Consider the following 22,867-nt stretch of genomic DNA (forward strand, 5'->3'; position numbering starts at 1 on the left):
GTATCTAGTTTATTGGTTCAAATGCTAACTCCTTTCAGAGATTCCCTCACAGAAATAATTTTACCAACTATCTGGGTCCTTAGCCCAGCCAAGTTGACACATAAAATTAACCATTCACAAGGCATGGGGATGTGAAGTATTCTAGTTTTTTTTTTTTTCTGTTGTGTAAATAAGTTCATTTGTACTCTTTTTTTTGTTTGTTTGTTTAAAGATTCCATGTATAAGCAATATCATATGATGTTTGTCTTTCTCTGACTTACTTCCCTTAGTCTGACAGTCTCTAGGTACATCCATGTTGCTGCAACTGGCATTATATCTTGTTCTTTTTTATGGCTGAGTAATGTTTCATTGTATATGTGTACCACATCTTCTTTTTCCATTCCTCTGTGGATGGACATTTAGGTTGCTTCCATGTCTTAGCTATTGTAAATAGTGTTGCAGTGAACATTGGGGTGTATGTATGTTTTTGAATTATGGTTTTCTTCAGATATATGACCAGGAGTGGGATTGCTGGGTCTATTTTTAGTTTTTTAAAGAACCTCTATACTGTTCTGCCACCCCACTCCAGTACTCTTACCTGGAAAACCCCACGGGCAGAGGAGCCTGGTAAGTTGCAGTCCATGGGGTCGCTAAGAGTTGGACACGACTGAGCTACTTCACTTTCACTTTCCACTTTCATGCATTGGAGAAGGAAATGGCAACCCACTCCAGTGTTCTTGCCTGGAGAATCCCAGGGACAGGGGAGCCTGGTGGGCTGGCTGTCTATGGGGTCACACAGAGTTGGACATGACTGAAGCGACTTAGCAGCAGCAGCAGCAGCATACTGTTCTGCATAGTGGCTATACCAATTTTCATTCCTACCAATAGTGTAGAAGGGTTCCCTTTTTTTGTAGATTTTTTGATAGTGGCCATTCTGACCAGTGTGAAGTGATACCTCATTGTAGTTTTGATTTGCTTTTCTTATTAGTGATGTTGAGCATCTTTTCTTGTGCTTTTTAGCCAATTGTATGTCTTGTTTGGAGAAATGTGTATTTAAATCTTCTTTCTATTTTTTGATTGGGTCATTTGTTTTATTGATACTGACCTGCATGAGCTGTTTGTTTATTTTGGAGATTAATCCTTTGTTGGTTTCTTCATTTGCAATATTTTCTCCCATTCTGAGGGTGTGTCTTCATTTTACTTATTGTTTCTTTTGCTGTGCAAGAGTTTTTACATTTAGTTCCATCTGTTTATTTTTATTTTTGTTTTCATTATTCTAGGAGGCAGGTAAAAAATATCTTGCTGTGATTTATGTCAGAAAGTGTTCTGCTTATGTTTTCCTCTAAGAGTTTTATAGTATCAAGCCTTAGGTTTAGGTCTTTAACCCATTTTGAGTTTAGTTTTGTGTATGATGTTAGAGAGAGTTCTAATTTCCATCCAGTTTTCCCAGCACCACTTATTAAAGAGACTGTCTACTCCATTGTATATTCTGGAATCCTTCATCATATATTAGGTGACCATAGGTGTGTGGGTTTATCTCTGGGCTTTATCCATTCCATTGATCTAAATTTCTGTTTTTGTGACAGTACCATACTGTTTTGATGACTGTAGCTTTGTAGAATAGTCTGAAGTTAGGGAGATTCATCCTTCCATCTGCTTTTCTTTTTTAAGGTTGCTTTGGCTATTCATGCTCTTTTGTGTTTCAAAACAAACTGTAAGTTTTTTTGTTCTAATTTTGTGAAAAATGCTCTTGGTAATTTGATAGGGATTGCATTCAATCTGTAGATTGCTTTTGGTAGTATGGTCATTTTTACAATAATGATTCTTCCAATCCAAGGATATAGTTTATCTCTTCATCTGTTTATGTAATCTTTGATTTATTTCATCAATATCTTGTAGTATTCTAAGTAAAAATCTTTTCCTTCCTTTGGTAGGTTTATTCCTAGGTATTTTATTATTTTTTATGTGATAGTAAATGGGATTGTTTCCTTGATTTCTCTTTCTGTTCTTTTGTTGTTAGTGTATAGGAATGCAAGAGATTTCTGTTTATTGATTTTGTATCCTGTAGCTTTACCAAATTTATTAACAAGCTGTAGAAGTTTTCTGGTAGCATCTTTAGAATTTTCTGTGTATAGTATCATATCATCTACAAAGGGTGACAGCTTTACATCTTGTTTTCCAATTTAGATTCCTTTTATTTCTTTTTTCTCTGATTACAATGGCTAGGACTTCCAAAACTATGTTGAATAATAACAACGAGAGTGGACATCCTTGTCTTGTTCTTAGAGGAAATGCTTGTTATTTTTTATTCAACCTCCATCTTTTAGTGGGCCTATGTTCCTGGCCTATGACCTTAATAAGTTTTTCTCAAGTTTTTTACCCCTTTTGGTAAGACAGGAATACCAGAGGGGGCTGGAGTAGGAGCAACACCTTGCTCTGTAACAAATATATTTGTTAATAAGAAAATAATTAATATTTGTCTTTGAATGCATATTAAATTCAAACTAAAGGTGAATAAATTTCCTAATAGAAACTGAAATATTTGAAGCTACACAATTGTTTCTGGCACCTGTTTTTCAACCTCTCTATGACTCTTAACAAAGGGCAGAGGAGAGGAGGAATTTTGACATTACTCTGCATTTGTTTTGCTTGATGTGTGTGCTTAGTCATTCAGTCATATCTGACTCTTTGCGACCCCATGGACTGTAGGCTCCTATGTCCATGGGGATTCTCTAGGCAAGAATACTGGGAGTGGGGTGCCATTATCACTTGCAGGAGATCTTCCCAACCCAGGGATGGAACTCAGGTCTCCTGCATTGCAGGTGGATTCTTTACTGTCTGAGCCACCAGGGAAGCCCATTTTTTTATATTGATGCCTATTCCTTGGTGGAGAACCTTTAATAGAATAAAAAGATCAACAGAATGAAATGCTTTGTGCAGGCCTTAGTATTGTCTTAGATTATATCTGAGGATAAGCTATGTCAACAGATGAGCCCCAAACCATACATATAATCTGTGCCACAGGATCTGATCCAAGTCTCTAAATTCCCACAAGGTTATGAACCATCCTGGTTTGCAAGGGACTGGGAGTTCTCCAGGGATGTGGAACCTTCTGTACTCACACTGAGAAGACCTCAGACAAGAAAGTGTTGGTCATCATCACAGAGAATTTCAAACATTTATTTTAAAAGAAGTAAAAAAAATATATAATAAAAGATGAAGAATTTTGCCCTCTGCATTTATTGGCTGTGTGCTGATTGCTTATAGCAGTAGTCCCCAAACTTTTTGGCACCAGGGACCAGTTTCGTGGAAGAAATTTTTCCACGGACTGGATGGGGAGGTGGTTTCAGGATGATTCAAATGCACTGCATTTGCTGTGCTCTTTATTTCTATTATTATTACATCAGCTCCACCTCAGATCATCAGGGATTAGATGCCAGAGGTTGAGGACTCCTGGCTTAGAGCATGCCTGGGTATGCAATGTGAAAAATTATAGGAAGATCAATTTGCTGGCAAGTTTATATATTACTTAATTACTCATATCAGCATCATCTGAGATTTCTGTCTCTCTGACTAAGCCAAACAATAAAACAGAGGCTTCTCTTTTCATGGGAACTGCATGAGTGCTCAGCCTATCTGCCTACTGGCAACCTACGCTTGGGTGGGAGTTTGACAGCAGCTCTGAGTGAATTTCTTTCCTTTAGACATTACCATTCGAATCAGGAGTGGGAGGAAACAGGATGGGGCTGGAAGAAAAACATCTTGGTATAGCCAGGCTTGGGAACAGCTCATCTTGTCTCCGTTGTCACCTCCACGACAACTGGATTGCTCTTTCTTAATGTAGTAATGGATTGTGGTCACTGACATTTTCAAACACTGAATGATCCCAGATCTGCGTGCCCCAATTCTTATAATGGGATTAGAGCACCAGTCCCAATGTTCCAGTTATTTGATTATAACTTCTTGTCTCTTATTTTCCCCCAACCTAGGACTGAAGCATGTGCTCTTCTAGGTAGTTCCTTTTGAAGAAGGAACTACCTACTAACTACCTACTACTACCTAACTACCTACTAACTACCTAACTAACTACTACTAGAAAAAAAAGAAGCATTAAATCTTGCCCTAGATCCCACCTTAGGACACGCTACACAAAGATTAACACTGCCTTTATCACTCATGAACTGCAGCTTGAAAGTCAACATCTTTTGGAGCCCAGATGGTCACAGAAAATTTCACTGCAGTCTGGTTGAATATGAGTCTTTTGTTTCATCCCTAGATTGTATCTCACCTGCTGAAATTCCAGCATTTGTTTGCCATTCCCATCTCACTCTCCTGGTCAGAGGGGATCAGATTTGATCAGACTAAAGCTGGGCAGGTGTCATATGGCTGGGTATACAACTGTGGGAAGCTTCAGCCCAGAAATGGGAAGTGGTGTCCTGGTGGGCATCTGAAGGTCAGTGATTGGGGCATCAATCCGAGGGGCTTAGTGGAGGAATCAGCCCAATGTATGGAGGCAAAATGGGAACAGAGGGTCAGGGGAGTGGTGGAATAAGGAAAGTGAAACTGCTACATGGTGGTGACAGTGGCAACAACTGGGAGGGGGTTTGGGAGGTTGGTGAGCAGACACATGCTGTGGCTTTTACATGGGATGGCTCATATTTACAAGGCTTATTAAATTTTTAGAGGGCTCCCCCAGTAGCTCAGAGGTAATAATCTGCCTGCAATGCAGAAGCTGCAGGTTCAATCCCTGGGTTGGGAAGATCCCCAGAGGAGGGCATGGCAATCTATTCCAGTATTCTTGCTTGGAGAAACCCATGGATAGAGGAGCATGGTGAGCTACAGTCCATATGGTCACAAAGAGTCAGACATGACTGAAGTGACTTGGCACGTGCACACAAAATTAAAGAGGATTCATTAAAATGAACACCAATACTATTCTAACAAGCATGGCTATTGCTACATCCTGCACACCCCAACAAGTAGTCTTACTGGAAGGAAACAGGAAAGTCTCCCTAACAATTATAAAATATTTGCAGATACTCTGTAGTCAGCCAACACTCTGACTCCTGTCTCATCTAGATCTAGTTCTGTCATGGTCTGTATCTAGATTGATTTTGAGTCCTTAGGGAATCATCTGTTTAGATGGATTTTTTCTCTAAGGCTAGATCTTGATTAATTATTTAATGATCTTTACTAATTATTTAATGATGGTGCAACTAATAGATAAAAATATTCTAAATGATATTTTATTTGTTAGAGAAAGAAAAATTGAAATTGCCTTAGGCCAGAAAAAGCAATAAGGTCTCAAAGAGTTGAACATGATTGAAGCAACTTAGCATCCATGCACACAAATTTAAAGAGGATGCAATGAAATGACCACTGACTTAATCTAACAGGCATGTCTATCGCTATAATTTTGATGTTATAAATGAAAAATTTTGGAAAACTTTGCTTGAGTATTTTCTATGCTTGGAATGGCAGTTTCTAACTTGTTCAGAGATAATGGCCTTATGGGCATTAGGGTTGGAGGGTGTTTGTTGATGAAAAAGTTCTTCTACTAAAATATCAGGTCTCTAGGCATAGCCTCCAGAGAAGGCAATGGCAGTGTACTCCAGTACTCTTGCCTGGAAAATCCCATGGACAGAGGAGTCTGGTAGGCTGCAGTTCATGGGGTTGCTAGGAGTTGGACACAACTGAGCGACTTCACTTTAACTTTTCACTTTCATGCATTGGAGAAGTAAATGACAACCCACTCCAGTGTTCTTGCCTGGAGAATCTCAGGGATGGGGGAGCCTGGTGGGCTGCTGTCTCTGGGGTCGCACAGAGTCGGACACAACTGAAGCAACTCAGCAGCAGCAGCAGCAGGCATAGCCTCCACTTGGCTACACATAGTACAGGGCTCTCTCTCTGAGCTGTGTGTGTCAGGAAGGATGGTTCGGCTGGAGGCTTTTCCCAAGTGAGCAGACATTGTAAGAACCTCTATCTCTACCACTTGGGAGAAAATATTCTGTTTGTGCAGTCCCTGTTACTTTGGAAAAAATACACTTGGGAATCTCTACTGCAATAAACGATGAGTCTTCTGATATGATGCCTTAGATTATTGTTTGGAACTTCACTGGAAGTTTTTTTTGGAACTTCACTGGAAGAGCTTTTCAAGACTCTCTCTTCCAAGAATTCATTTCATGCAAATTAAAAATTAAATTCAGAGATGCAGTTAATGTGTAAGCCCAATACAAATCTAAGATTTCTATTTGAAGAGATTTGAAGAGATATGAAGAGATAAGAAAGTCTTTCTCAGCAATCAATGCAAATAGAGGAAAACAACAGAATGGGAAAGACTAGAGATCTCTTCAAGAAAATTAGAGATACCAAGGGGACATTTCATGCAAAGATGGGCTCGATAAAGGACAGAAATGGTATGGACCTAATAGAAGCAGTAGATATTAAGAAGAAGTGGCAAGAATACACAGAAGAACTATACAAAAAAGATCTTCATGACCAAGATAATCACGATGGTGTGATCACTCACCTAGAGCCAGACATCCTGCAATGTGAAGTCAAGTGGGCCTTAGAAAGAATCACTAGGAACAAAGCTAGTGGAGGTGATGGCATTCCAGTTGAGCTATTTCAAATCCTGAAAAATGATGCTGTGGAAGAGCTGCACTCAATATGCCAGCACATTTGGAAAAGTCAGCAGTGGCCACAGGACTGGAAAAGGTCAGTTCTCATTTCAATCCCAAAGAAAGGCAATGCCAAAGAATGCTCAAACTACCACACAATTGCACTCATCTCACACGCTAGTAAAGTAATGCTCAAAATTCTCCAAGCCAGGCTTCAGCAATAAGTGAACCATGACCTTCCAGATGTTCAAGCTGGTTTTAGAAAAGGCAGAGGAACCAGAGATCAAATTGCCAACATGTGCTGGATCATGGAAAAAGCAAGAGAGTTCCAGAAAAACATCTATTTCTGCTTTATTGACTATGCCAAAGCCTTTGACTGTGTGGATCACAATAAACTGTGGAAAATCCTGAAAGAGATGGGAATACCAGACACCTGACCTGACTCTTGAAAAACCTATATACAGGTCAGGAAGCAACAGTTAGAACTGGACATGGAACAACAGACTGGGTCCAAATAGGAAAAGGAGCACATCAAGGCTGTTTATTGTCACCCTGCTTATCTAACTTATATGCAGAGTACATCATGAGAAACGCTGGGCTGGAAGAAGCACAAGCTGGAATCAAGATTGCCGGGAGAAATATCAATAACCTCAGATATGCAGATGACACCACCCTTATGGCAGAAAGTGAAGAGAAACTAAAAAGCCTCTTGATGAAAGTGAAAGTGGAGAGTGAAAAAGTTGGCTTAAAGCTCAACATTCAGAAAATGAAGATCATGGCATCCAGTCCCATCACTTCATGGGAAATAGATGGGGAAACAGTGGAAACAGTGTCAGACTTTATTTTTTGGGCTCTAAAATCACTGCAGACAGTGACTGCAGCCATGAAATTAAAAGACACTTACTCCTTGGAAGGAAAGTTATGACCAACCTAGACAGCATATTGAAAAGCAGAGACAGTCCTTTGCCAACAAAGGTCCATCTAGTCAAGGCTATGGTTTTTCCAGTGGTCATGCATGGATGTGAGAGTTGGACTGTGAAGAAGGCTGAGTGCTGAAGAATTGATGCTTTTGAACTGTGGTGTTGGAGAAGACTTTTTTTTTTTTTTTTCTCTCTAATTTTATTTTATTTTTAAACTTTACATAATTGTATTAGTTTTGCCAAATATCAAAATGAATCCGCCACAGGTATACATGTGTTCCCCATCCCGAACCCTCCTCCCTCCTCCCTCCCCATACCATCCCTCTGGGCCGTCCCAGTGCACCAGCCCCAAGCATCCCTCTTGAGAGTCCCTTGGACTGCAAGGAGATCCAACCAGTCCATTCTGAAGGAGATCAGCCCTGGGGTTTCTTTGGAAGGACTGACGCTAAAGCTGAAACTCCAGTACTTTGGCCACCTCATGTGAAGAGTTGACTCATTGGAAAAGACTCTGATGCTGGGAGGGATCGGGGGCAGGAGGAGAAGGGGACGACAGAGGATGAGATGGCTGGATGGCATCACTGACTCGATGGCTGTGAGTCTGAGTGAACTCCGGGAGTTGGTGATAGACAAGGAGGCCTGGCGTGCTGTGGTTCATGGGGTCGCAAAGAGTCAGACACGGCTGAGCAACTGAACTGAACTGAAGTTGTTTATAACTGACATGAATGGGGCTTCCCTGGTGGCTCAGTGGTAAAGAATCTCCCTGCCAATACAGGAGACACAGGTTCCTTCCCCGGTACAGAAGATGCCCTGGAGGATTAAATGGCAACCCACTCCAGTATTCTTGCCTGGAGAATCCCGTGGACAGAGTAGCCTGGAGGGCTGCAGTCCATGGTGTCGCAAAGAGTCAATGACTTGGTGACCAAACAACAGCAACAACAACTGATGTGAATCGGGAGTATGGCATATGTGATTGTGTGTGTTGAAATACTTTTATTTGATGGCTTAGGAGTGATGACCACACCCAGCTATTACTGGGAACAATTTGATGGCTCAGTACCCTACCTCTACCTCAGTCATTTTAAATCTATTTTTATAAACAAACAGAATTAGTTACTAAGAAAAAGAATACTTTGATATAATTTAAACCTTTTGCCTTTAAATACATTGTGTCAAAACTACGAGTTAATAGAATGACTCTAACCAGTGAGTTTGAAAGGAAGATGGCATCCCCTATGAAGATTACACCAGTGGGCACTGTCGTACATTTACTCTGCACCTGGCACTCGTCTAAGCACTTTAACATATTTACTCATATAATCTTTATAACCATGTTATGAAATAGGTACCCTTATCATTTTAATGCTACAGATGAGAGAACTGAGGCTTAAAAGGCCTGAAGTGGCACACACAGAGCTGGAGCTGATAGCTGGCCCAGGGAGACTTATTCCAGGGCCCATTTAGATAGTGGTATATATTCAATCATGATGGGCTCATGTCTTGATACAATTCTCTGGTTTACATAAATCAACTGTGCATTTCCTGGCTGACAGCCATACCAATGAAAATCATGAAATAAATGACATGAAGAAGATTATATTTGTTGCCTGGGTGTGCTTAGGGCATTAATGTCTGGTTTTATAGGTTCCCAGCAATTTCTTAATCATTTGGACATACTTTTGCCTGCTATTTTTTGCAATTACTTCCTCAATGACTCTGATTACCTCTGCTCTTTGTTAATCTTCCACAATTCACATGATCTTACCAGATTATTGATGGTTGTAGTTGTAAGAACAGAATGCCCTGACTGCTCTTCTAAATTGTGATTCTCCCAAAATGGGGATTACCTGTGTATTCTTTGCCCTGTCAACCTATAAAGGCCCTGATGCTTTTTCTTCACTGAAACAGAATCTCTGCAACCTGAAATATATTTCTGGCATTCTCAAGCCTTCTTAAAGTCCAGCTTGAAGGTCTTTCTAGTTGTCCTTCTGCCTGCCCTCTGTGATTACTCATCCCATCTCTTCCAGTCACTTGCACCTCTTCTCCATGTGGGACTCATTCCTCGTTTTCAGATATCTCTTTTTTTCCCCTCTATACCCTGACCTTACTTCTCTATTAAACTTTAAGAACTAACCTTTCACATTAAATTTAAGAACTAACCCATTCACTTTTTCTTTTATCAAACTAACCTTTAACTTTTTCATCCCATTCAGTGAAAAGAGCTCATGAATGTAAATGTTTATAACCCTCTCCTGGTCTTCTCCTTCTCTGCTATTTCTCAAAACATCCAGCTAATTATATTGGAGGCATTTTCAACCTAATAAAAATAATAGCTAACTTTGCTTGTGCCAGACATGTTAACTTATAATTGTCCCTCCAACACTCTATGACGTTATTATTATCCTCAGCTTACAGACAAGAAAGTTGAAGATCCGAGAGTCAAAGTGACTCATTCAAGGTCACACAGCTACACAGTGGTAAAGCTGGTTTCTGAATATGGTTAAGGTCTGTGTTTTTAACCCCTGCACCCTACTGCCTTTTGAAAGACAGCAGTATGGTTACCTAGTCTCTGTCATCACACTGCAATAAATTTTATAATTTCTGTATCACTTAACAAATGGACTGATTGGTATTGCCAAGTATGGAATTTGCTGCTTCCAAAATATTTAGAGGCGTTCCATGTATTGAATTCCTCGTGATAATTGATGTGTGATATAATAACTTGCGTTTTATTTTGAAGAAGACATCCTGGCAGGCCTTAAATCAGTGAACTACAAAGAACTTCATAGATGTAGCAGGCTCCAATATCTTTGTATCTTTTTATTTCCCTCCCTTTGGGCCATGTTGAGGCATATAGAGTACTTGCCATGTCTTAGTCCTTAGATCTAATTGACATGATATCACCAATATAGTATATTAATGTAATATGCTGTTCATTAGATATGATTGACATGACATCATCAATAGTATATTAATGTAATATGCTGCAGAGTGTTCAGATGGTTCAAGTTCCTTCAGATTGTGATACAGAGCGGTAGAGTTAGTATAGCCCTGCAGCAAGACAGTGAATATTCACTGTCCAAATTTAGTGGATGCAAAGTGGCAATAATCCATTCTCCCCAACAACAGGTCATATTTATGAGGGAGGTTCACTACTTCAACTGGGTGTCAGCTTCAACTGGATGTCAAATACTCAGAGAGGATGTATTTTTGTGGAAAATTCTTAACTATTAAATTACAATTACAGACTGAACAAAAATGTTAAATTTGTCCATTCATTAAGCAAATCATTTTATATACCTATTAAAGCTTGGTAAAGTGTATAGATAATGACTGGGCTTCCCAGGTGGTGCTAGTGGTAGAGAACTCTGCCAGTACAGGAGACATAAGAGACATGGGTTCGATCCCTGGGTCAGGAAGATCCCCTGGAGGACAGCATGGCAACCCACTCCAGTATTCTTGCCTGTGATATTCCATGGCCAGAGGAGCCTGGTGGTCTACAGTCCATGGGGTCACAAAGAGTCAGACATGACTGAAATGACTTAGGCTGCATGCAGCATGGATAATGCTTAGATGAGAGAAAGCAGTGAGCTAAACTGAAAATAACCCCACTCCAGTACTCTTGCCTGGAAAATCCATGGACAGAGGAGCCTGGTAGGCTGTAGTCCATGGGGTCGCTAAGAGTCGGGAATGACTGAGCGACTTCACTTTCACTTTTCACTTTTATGCATTGGAGAAGGAAATGGCAACCCACTCCAGTGTTCTTGCCTGGAGAATCCCAGGGATGGGGAAGCCTGGTGGGCTGCTGTCTCTGGGGTCGCACAGAGTCAGACACAACTGAAGCGACTTAGCAGCAGCAAACTGAAAATATATAGAAGATATAAATAAAGATTAAATAAATGAAAGTATAGTAAAGATACAGGGAAGAGCTTTAGATGTCAGCAAAACTGTACAAAGTATCCAGGAGTTGCTGGATGGTCTTCAAAAGGAAAGTTAGTACTACTAAGGAGTATTTATTATAGTAATACTTAACATTAATGGGCACTTTCTATAGGCTAGGCACTTTATTTACATTTTCTTAACTTATTCTTTCTATAATACAAAGAGCTGATTATTATTATGGTTCAATTTTACAATCAAGAACACTGAAGTTTTAGAGAGTTATTTGTCTATATTCTGATCCAAAGCCGGTAGTGGTAGAACTGAGATTCAAATGCTCTAAAGTAGCAGCTGTAACACCTTGTTCATCATTATCTATTGGTAGCAATGTTTCTTAGTGGAGGTTGCAGTAGTAATCTAAGCCTGCAGTGACTGGAGTGGGATGGAAGGCTCTTAAATTGGGAAGGAAGAAAGATGCAGAAATACACAGCAATATGGTTATAGGAAAGCTTGAATGCCTTCACCTGAATATAACTAATGAAGGGAGTATCATTTTGGTCTTAAACTTGCTGCAGAAGATGGGGACATGAGGGGAACTGGGTTACTAGAATTTCTCTGTCTTACAAAGGTTTTTCAACATAACTAATACTCTGTAAACTGTAGACATAGAAAACATTTATGAAGAGGTAGTTTAGTGGTAAAGAATCTGCCTTCCAACGTAGGAGACACAGGAGACTCAGGTTCAATCCCTGGGTCAGGAAAAGGGCCCCTGGAGGAGGAAATGGCACCATCCTAGTATTCGTGCCTGTGAAATTCCATGGACCAAGGAGCCTGGAGGCTACCTTCCCCGGAATCGCAAAGAAGCAGACAAGGTTTAGTAACTGAGCACACGCATAGACCTCTTACGAAGACAAGGAAAGCCTATGAGCCACGCTTTTCTTCACTAGGCCTATTATAACCCCCCTGCCTCCTCCATACTACACATTAATCTGCCAGGATTTCAACTTAATCATTACTTGTTCAGAACCAACATATCACATTCATTTTGAAATGTGTATGACTGAGGCAGTGTTTAAATGTAAACTCACTGGTTAAATGCAATTTTCACATAATACAGGCACATACTACGCTATGGTTTTTCTTATTTTTTTAATGTAACTTTCAGAAGGTTATATTAAATAACAATAATGGGAATTAAATACATTATCTACAGCCACCATAAAATAGATTGCTTAATATTTTACTCCCTTACAGCTCTTATTAATATGTATATATCATTTTTACATAATTGTAATCAGAGTAGAGATACAATTTTGTTTTCTCCTTTCCCATTAATTATGAGTATATTTTCATATTACTATTTAGTTTTTTAAATTAACATTTTCCTGGCTGTATTTTACCCCTAGAGCCACTGTAGCAAAAGGCATTTAACCATTTCTATATCATTGAACATTTAGGTTGTTTTGATTTTTACTGACATAAATAAAGAACAATAAGCAAAATAGAACTCGGACTCTGGGTGACCTACATTGAGTCCTAACTTTGCTATAGATTTGTACTTACAAATACCTGTTGTGTTAGAAAGCAGGCTTGGTGCTGGGTATGCAGTGGAGCATAAGAAAGATGTGGTCCATTCCCTGCATAAAAATGTGGTTAATGGATTAGTATAGTCTAAAATGATGATAACAGTATTATCTATCTTACATGGTTGTCATGAGAAGTAAAAGAAATCACAACTGTAATGCATTTAGCCAATGCCTGGCATATAATAAGCATCCAATATTCTTCTTATCATTATTTGTATTATTATTACTATGGTGATCTTATTACTATTATTGTTTTTAGGCTTAAAACTTGCTTCAGTGCCATTGGTTTTCAAAGATTATACACTTACTGATTGCTCTTAGTTTAATGTTTCTTAAAGCTGCCTTAAGATTGTATTAGTATGCAAGTTCAGTTCTTAAGTGACAGCTGTAGAGGAGACCACGGTTTTCATGTATTGAGCACCCTCTGTGTACTCTCAGGCACTGTGCCAGGCCCTGGAGGGAGCACAGTGGAGCCTGACCTTTGACCACATCCTAGATGCTTCCTCAAAAAACAATGATCCATTTTGTTTTTTATATAAAGCTGCATGATCAATTTTCATGTTTATATTTAAAAGACTACGGGAACTCTGACTTTGTGCAGGAAACCCCTAAAATCTGCTGGGCTAGAATGTCACACTTCTAATAAAACAAGTAAGTTTCTGAAGTTTCCTAAAGTGTGAGTGCGTGTGTGAGTGTGTGTGTGTGTGTGTGAGTCGCTCAGTTGTATCTGACTCTTTGTGACCCCATGGACTGTGGCTGGCCAGAGTCCTCTGTCCATGGAATACTAGAGTGGGTTGCTGTTCTCTTCTCCAGGAGATCTTCCCAACCCAGAGACTGAATCCAGGTCTCCCGCATTGCAGGCAAATTCTTTATCATCTGAGCCTCCAGGGAACCCCTTCTTTAAATCTACATGACTGAATTTTTATGATCATCTTAATGATGATAGATTCCTTTAATCTCTCAGCATAGTTACAATCTTGGCTTTCACTCCTAAAATATGAGTCACCGTTGCCACTAGTTAAAGCCCACAAAGAATTCAGCCTATTATTGTGGCCAAGTTGATATTAAATAAAAAAATTTTGTTACAATACAAATTTTGCTCATCAGCTTTGCTGAAATCTCCACATATGAGGGTACATACAAGAAGTTGGTTACTAAGATCCTGTTTAGTTCATTTTTGCTTATGAACTTTATAACTTTTAAAATTAAATCTGAACACAGATACTTTTGTAGTTGAGTGGAGATGCCCAACACTAAGCCATGACTACACAGGAAGGGATCAGATGTAGCCTCATCCACAGTGCCCTTTGAAGGAAATCATTTCTTTGTACCATTACCTTTTATCTCTCAGGCAATAGCTTTTGTGTACATTTAAAGTGTTACAATTTGATGTTTTTTTTTTAATTTAATTTTTTAACTTTACAATATTGCATTGGTTTTGCCATATATTGAAATGAATCCGCCCCAGGTATACGTGTTCCCCATCCTGAACCCTCCTCCCTCCTCCCTCCCCATACCATCCCTCTGGGTTGTCCCAGTGCACCGGCCCCAAGCATCCAGTATCATGCATTGAACCTGGACTGGCAACTCGTTTCATATATGATATTATACATATTTCAATGCCATTCTCCCAAATCATCCCACCCTCTCCCTCTCCCACAGAGTCCAAAAGACTGTTCTATACATCAGTGCCTCTTTTGCTGTCTCGTATACAGGGTTATTGTTACTATCTTTCTAAATTCCATATATATACGTTAGTATATTGTATTGGTGTTTTTCTTTCTGGCTTACTTCATTCTGTATAATAGGCTCCAGTTTCATCCACCTCATTAGAACTGATTCAAATGTATTCTTTTTAATGGCTGAGTAATACTCCATTGTGTATATGTGCCACTGCTTTCTTATCCATTCATCTGCTGATGGACATCTAGGTTGCTTCCATGTCCTGGCTATTGTAAACAGTGCTGCGATGAACATTGGGGTACACGTGTCTCTTTCAATTCTGGTTTCCTCAGTATGTATGCCCAGCAGTGGGATTGCTGGATCATAAGGCAGTTCTATTTCCGGTTTTTAAAGGAATCTCCACACTGTTCTCCATAGTGGCTGTACTAGTTTGCATTCCCACCAACAGTGTAAGAGGGTTCCCTTTTCTCCACACCCTCTCCAGCATTTATTGCTTGTCGACTTTTGGATCGCAGCCATTCTAACTGGCGTGAAATGGTACCTCATAGTGGTTTTGATTTGCATTTCTCTGATAATGAGTGATGTTGAGCATCTTTTCATGTGTTTGTTAGTCACCTGAATGTCTTCTTTGGAGAAATGTCTATTTAGTTTTTTGGCCCATTTTTTGATTAGGTCATTTATTTTTCTGGAGTTGAGCTGTAGGAGTTGCTTGTATATTTTTGAGATTAGTTGTTTGTCAGTTGCTTCATTTGCTATTATTTTCTCCCATTCTGAAGGCTGCCTTTTCACCTTGCTTATAGTTTCCTTTGTTGTGCAGAAGCTTTAAATTTTAATTAGGTCCCATTTGTTTATTTTTGCTTTTATTTCCAATATTCTGGGAGGTGGATTATAGAGGATCCTGCTGTGATGTATGTAGGAGAGTGTTTTGCCTATGTTCTCCTCTAGGAATTTTATAGTTTCTGGTCTTACGTTTAGATCTTTAATCCATTTTGAGTTTATTTTTGTGTATGGTGTTAGAAAGTGCTCTAGTTTCATTCTTTTATAAGTGGTTGACCAGTTTTCCCAGCACCACTTGTTAAAGAGATTGTCTTTAATCCATTGTATATTCTTGCCTCCTTTGTCAAAGATAAGGTGTCCATATGTGCGTGGATTTATCTCTGGGCTTTCTATTTTGTTCCATTGATCTATATTTCTGTCTTTGTGCCAGTCTTTATGTCTGTGTACACTCATGAAACTATGATTAAAATAAAATCGTTGAAGGTATTCATCATTCTCAAATGTTTCTTCATAGTCTTTGTAATCCTTATTTCCCACCCTTCCCTGCTTCTACCCTCAACCTCAGACAAACACTGATCTCTTCTTTGTCACTATAGATTAATTTTCTGTTTCTAGAATTTTATATTAAGTTGAATCATATAGTATGTATCCTTATTTGCTTGGTATCTTTCATTCTGCATAATTATTTTGAGATACACCCATATTGTGTGTATTTTAATAGTCTATTTTTTTGATTTCTGAGGATTAGCCCATTGTATGGATATATTGAAATTTGTGTATCCATTTACCTGTTCATGAACATTTGAATTATTTGCAGGTTTTGGTTATGTACATAAAGTTACTCTGAAAGTCATGTATAAGACTTTGCACTTCATTTTTATTGGGTAAATATTTAGGAGAGGAATGCTGGGTCATAGGATAGGTATATGTTTAGTCTTTAAAAAACTGCCAAACTATTTTCTCCAGTGGTTGCTTGTTACATTCCCATCAGAAGTGTCTAAGAATTCCAGTTGTTTCACAACCTCACCAATACTTGGTACAGTCAGTCTTTTTAATTTAGCTGTTCTAAAGATTGTAGATAAAGTGAAGTCAGCATCTATGTTTCATAGGCCAAATCCAGTCCATCACCTGGTTTTTTAAATAAAGCTTTATTGGAACATAATGATGTACATTTGCTAATTTCTTTTCTATGGCTGCTTTTGCTTTAAGGTGATAGAATTAAAGAGCTGTGATAGAGATCATCTGGCCTATAAAGCCTAAAATATTTATAATCTGGCTCTTTACAGCAAAAGTTCACTGACCCCCAGTGTAGTGGTATCTCATTGAGATTTTAATTTGCTTTTTCCTAACGACTAATGACACTCACATGTCACATATACATTTTTAAGCTTCAGGCTGTTAAACCTAACAGCAGATGGCAGAGTTACACTTTTCTCTGTCACTACTGTGCCTAATATTGATAGAACTGAAAAGAATATAAAAATCACATGTTCCAAGTACTCTTTTAAAACTAGACTCTTGTGTTTTTCATGATGTAATGTTTGTTATATTCATAGGTTTGCTAATCTTTCTATACCCATAAGAAATTACTTTCTTTTACTATAATTTTCTTCATAGTTCCAAACACCTTGTCTCTGAAGTAGCACTGATTTCCCAAATGGGAACTAAATTTGATTTGTTGGCCCTTAGACCAGGTCTAGCTTAAAAGTGACATTGGTATCTTTAATGCAGTATAGACTATAGGCTTGGGCTTCCCTGGTGACTCAGAGGTAAAGAATCTACCTGAAATGTAGGAGACTCAGGTTTGATCCCTGGGTTGGGAAGATCCCCTTGAAGAAAGGAATGGCTACCCATTCCAGTATTCTTGTTACTTAGAACAATCTTGTATATGTGATGCACAGAAAATACTTAAAAAATACTCATTGAAAAAAAAAAACTGAATGAATAATGCAGCCTGCTTTTTTCAATCAAGAATATATTTTTGCAATTTATCCATGTTTATTTGTGTTCATTAATTTAACTGCTTTTTAATATTTTTTGTATGACTACATTTCAATTTATCACTCTTATTTGATAGATATTTGGGTTCTCCCCAGTTTTTCACTGATAGGAGCAATGCTGAAATATATTCTAATGATTTCTCCATGTGCTAGTTTCTCTGAAGTTCACGACTGAGTGGACTTGCTGAAATGTAGGGCATGTTTAAATTCAATTTAAATAAGTGTGGTCAAATTTCTCTGCAAAGCACTTAACTAATTTTCACTCCCACCAGTGCCAGGACGTGGTGACTTTGTGTTTCCATTCTCTGTGCATTTGCATGGCTCTCTGTGCACTTTATAGTCATGAACACTAATGTGTAATCTTGAGTTTAATGCTTTCTGCAATGATTTTTTTCCCTTTGTTGTAATTTCTATTTCTTCCATTTATTTTGATACAGTGAATAGACTTGACCTGTAAAGGCTGCTAAAAATATATGTAAATAACCATGCTACCTATATCTAAGAAACACCTGAGAAATTATTATGGTGTTTTATTTATTTATTTTTGAGGTTGTGGTCCGTTTCAAAGAAATAGTGAAGGAAACAAAAAGTACATATAAGTTAGCAATTAGGAATCACACTCTGAAGGTGATTCCTTCACATGTGATTCCACACGCATCAGAAACATCTCAGCTTACTGGAAGCATTGGCGGCAAAAAGTATGTATGAATAGCAGCTGAAAAGGACTGTTGTTGAATGCATGGTATGACTTGAGAGTATTTGAAGAGGATGGAAGAGAAATGTCCAGACTAGGTTGCTCAGAGCATAGTTCCATAGAAGCCATGCTATAATAACACAACACACCACTGATTTAATTCACTATCATTTCTCAGAAAATGATCCCATACATAAAGTAGATGTGTTGACAGACACGGAAGCTTTAGCAGATAACAGCTTCATCACTATTATTTCCTGATACACAGAGAAAAATAGAATATATAATGCACACTCTATGCTTTGCCATGTGCTGCTTATTTTTTTAGCTATTCATATTTGCCAGCATATTTTGCCATTGCCTAGTTCCAGGGGTCTCCATGTACAGAAATCATTGTGAATGGTGCCCTTTAGGGGGAATAGTATTATTGCTCTGTTTACCAGGCACTGTTCTTTTTTATACGTTATCTCATTTAATTCTCACAGCAGTCCTTCTGGATAAGTATTTTGAGATAGTACTCAGTTCATAAAGCTTCTTGCCTAAGGTCATACAGCTAAAAATTTATTTCATAATGATGTAAGAAGGCATGATATGAAAAGTAAATGAAGCTTTGTGCTATAATTGAAAAACATTTTTTTTTCATATCTCCATTACTGACAAAGAGTTATCTCAGATGTTGTTGACTAAATAAGTCTGATTGAGTTCTTCATCTGATGACCTCATTTGTTCCTGCTTTGCATGCAACTTTTCAGAGGGTTTGGGGATCCAATCAGAAGTGTGGGTTGACATCTCTTACCAGTCCCTCCAGGATCACAACTGCAGAAATGGGATGTTGTTGCTGAACTGGCACAAATTTGTTGACTGACAAGAGAATGGGGAAATAGGAGGCAGCCATTTTATTCCACAGTGCTATTAGGACAGGGAATATTTTTTGAAACCAGGAAATAATAACATCCCCTCTTTAATGAACTTCAATGATATTAGCAAAGGAATTATCCACTTGAACCCATGAGAGAGCTCTATATAACTCATTGGCCACTACATTTTGGCTTTAATATATGGTGTCTGATTTAGAAAATACTAGCGTTTCAAATGGGAAACTTAGAATCCCTTATGAAATCTCTTACCTGCTGAATACACATTAATCTTACCAGACTAAAGCTTGGTGAAATAAAATTCAGGGCTATTACTGCTCCTCTCCAAATACAATAGGAGAAAGGATTTCTCTTGATATTTTGATATTGAGAATTGTTTATGAGAACTGATCTATGTAAAGACATTTCTAGAGGCTCTAACCATGCTTTCTTTTTTAACTTATTGAAAGTCGAGATGAAAAGAATGGGTTTCTTCAAACTTCTTTTCTCTGATGCTTCCACAAAGAAATCCTAAGGGATCCTCAACCCAGAGGAAGCATATCAAAGATGGCAATTAGTGTTTTGATCAAGATGTTATGCCACATATGATTATTCAGTTTTCATTAGATAACTTGGCTTTTGAATTATTTTCTACTTAAAAGCCAAAGAGTGTTCCTTCGAATATAATACATACTTTTTACTCAGCCAATAAGATATTTTGTTGATGGAGTTTTATTATTAAAGTATTGAACAAGGCAAGTCACTGGGAAAAGGGGTCAATGACAGTTGAATAACACTGAACGCTCATGCAAAATAATGATTTTGTCCTGTTCATCATCCTTTTCCTCGTTGCTTTAATAATGTACTTTATATATAATATGAGTTCAGAAACTAGCAACTGAATAAATATTCCAAATTTATGAGTCACTGTATCATAGTCTTCTGACCTTAAAACAAAAATACATTTAAAACTATGAATCTTTCATTTATATGTGTGAATGATGTTTGTTTTTCAATGTTAAAAATAGAAAGAATTTGATTAATTTGTTAAGATGGAGATATGTAACCACATTGTTTGAATGTGTTTCATCAACTCTGATTTCATGTTTGCATGTGCTTAGAAATCATGTGGGTCTTCTCTGGTGGCTCAGACAGTAAAGTCTCTACCTGCAATGTGGGAGACCTGGGTTTGGTCCCTGGGTTGGGAAGATTCCCCTGGAGGAGGGCATGGCAACCCACTCCAGTATTCTTGCCTGGAGAATCCCCGTGGACAGAGGAGCCTGGTGGGCTATAGTCCATGGGGTTGCAAAGAGTCAGACATGATGAAGACTAAGCACACACACACACAGAAATCACGTTTCTCTTTCTCCATCAAAAAAAAAAAAAAAAAATCAAAAGACAAGCAAAGGTGTTCACCCAAATCTCTTCTTCCCCCTCAAGTTTCTTTTTGAATATTCGCTGACCATGTTGGGAACATCCAGAGAGAAACAATTTGAGAAAAATCTTTAGCGGTGGTTACTATTTCTAGAATTACTGTGAGATGCAGGCAGCAGTGGGATTCTGTCTAAAGGACAATAAATTTTACTTGTTTCTTTGTTTTTTATAATCCTTGAACTCAATAACATTTCTCTTTAGTATTTTTCTCTCCAAACTTTAAATAGACTACAAAGACAGTCAAGCCTATCATTTGGTCACCCTAATGCACACAGCACTTTTGTATATGCTATATATTATTGTCGAGGTCAAGAAGAACATCTGCTTTTGACAATTACCAACATTCCTAAGCTTGTAGAGCTTTAAAGCTCTAGAATTTCCACTCAACAGTGAGCCACCTACGCAGTTTTTCAAATATTAAAAAAAAAAAAAAATCTCCCAGAATACTATTGTACATGGGGAGCTTTTGGAATAAATACTCTGAAAGAAAGCAAGCTGACATTACATATTTACATGTGGATTGCTGTGCTTTAAGATTCTACAATATGAGCATATAAATTAAATTCTTATTCAAAATATTACTACAAGGTTGTATAAGAACAATATTTCAACTGTCTCCCTTTTCCCAGCAAAAATTTCCATTTTAATCATGAAAGATTCCATAGTTCAGCCAAGTTCTTTCACATTCTTGTCTGTTTTGAAAGGATGGTATAACCATACTTGTAAAAGCAGCTATGTATGTGAGATAATGAAAGGAAGATTTTCCTCTTTAGTCTCTGTGTTTTCTATTTTTCAGAATATCAAATGCAAAAAATTGAAAAGGAAATAATACTGAAAAGGAATATTATTTCCATATAAATATCCTACTTTTTGAAGAGGAAGGACTTGAAAGAGAATAAAAAAGAAATTTTAAGCTTGATAAGTTAACAAAAGAAATTAGTCACTAATCACCTTTGTAATAACTTATAGAAACAAAATGGGAAATAACTCTAATGTTTTGTGGAAATTGATCTTGATCCTACAATAGCAAATGTTTAGAAAGCGTTTCTGAAATAAGTCTTCAAATTTAGCCTAGAGACTAATTTATTCCATGGTGATTAACTCACCTTGGGTTCTAAAGTGTTCAGGGCTTAAGGAAAAAAAAAATGTCTCATATAAAGATTGATACATACCTGGTAGCACTCAGTTGTAGCTTTTGTTCCATTTGACTCTGACCCAAAGATAACACTTCAGTTTCTAGTCCAACTATGTCGCTGTCTTTCCCCTAACTATGAGTTTGAGCACATGGAATATTCTTGAAAGCAAAAAATATCTGGGGCTTCCAGACCCAAGTAGAATGGATATCTGATTAAATTAAATAAGATCTCTCTCTCTCTCTCTTTGAACTGACTAAAGAAGATACCTATTTTTATTTGTTTTTCTGCTTTTTTATTATTCACCCTACTATCTCATTTCTCTACTTCTGGAAAAATCACTTCCATTTTTGTTTGGGATCCCTACCATGTGAATCTGGTGAAGCTGTTGATCACCCTGCTCTACCACACAAGCCACAGAGTAACTGCAGACTATGGCATCCATTCTCTCTAATAATGCTTGTCCAAAGGGGTATGCAAGTGATTGTTTGAGTCAAACCCAGTCCTTCTCTGGGTCTCTTCTAAAGTTGGAAGAGGACAGCCTGCAATCTGCTCTACTTGCAGACAGATTGACATCATCACCTCTCCCACGGAACATATACCACATGAAGGACAATGTCCAAAGGAAATGAGGATGAGAATAACACATATAGATGTGTCGAGACAACACTTGGAAGCAGGCACTGATGACATTACTTGAAACCAGCTGTTCCAAGAGCTAGCACTCACTTACACATATATGAGTCAAAAATCTCTCCCTTTAAATGTAATCTTCTTTCAGATGCATTTTTTTGGCCACTTGCAATGGAAAGAATCCTAATGAATACATTGATCATTTAGCAGCAATCATCTAGTGTTTATTCCACTGTAACTTTCAACTGAGTTAAATAATTGTGTATCTACCAAGGCATGAAGTTACACTTTAACTGGTAAAATTTGTGATTTAAATGGTAAGGGTTGCCATCTTGAAATAAGAGCTTGTTCATAAAGGTTTTAAATGGGCCTACTTTCTGTTACTATTGACATATTTTGCTAGAAAATGGAGAGTTTTATTGGTTGAAGGAGACAGAAACAGGGGTATATATCAAGAAATCTCTCAGAACCACTGGTCAGATTTACTGTAGCTGTCATTCAGGTGTGCTCTTGTGAGGAACTGAAAGGCTGATTGCCAGTGTCCTATTTATATGACACCCAGATGTGGCAAGAAAGAACATTAGCTATAGTTTGGAGACCAAATCCAGGTCGAGCCTAAGAAAAGAGTTATTGGACCCTATTGTAACAGATATCTTCAGTTTTGAGGACTATGTTTTT

The sequence above is a fragment of the Bos taurus genome, chromosome 3 (genome assembly GCF_002263795.3).
Source record: "Bos taurus isolate L1 Dominette 01449 registration number 42190680 breed Hereford chromosome 3, ARS-UCD2.0, whole genome shotgun sequence".
Classification (NCBI taxonomy): domain Eukaryota; kingdom Metazoa; phylum Chordata; class Mammalia; order Artiodactyla; family Bovidae; genus Bos; species Bos taurus.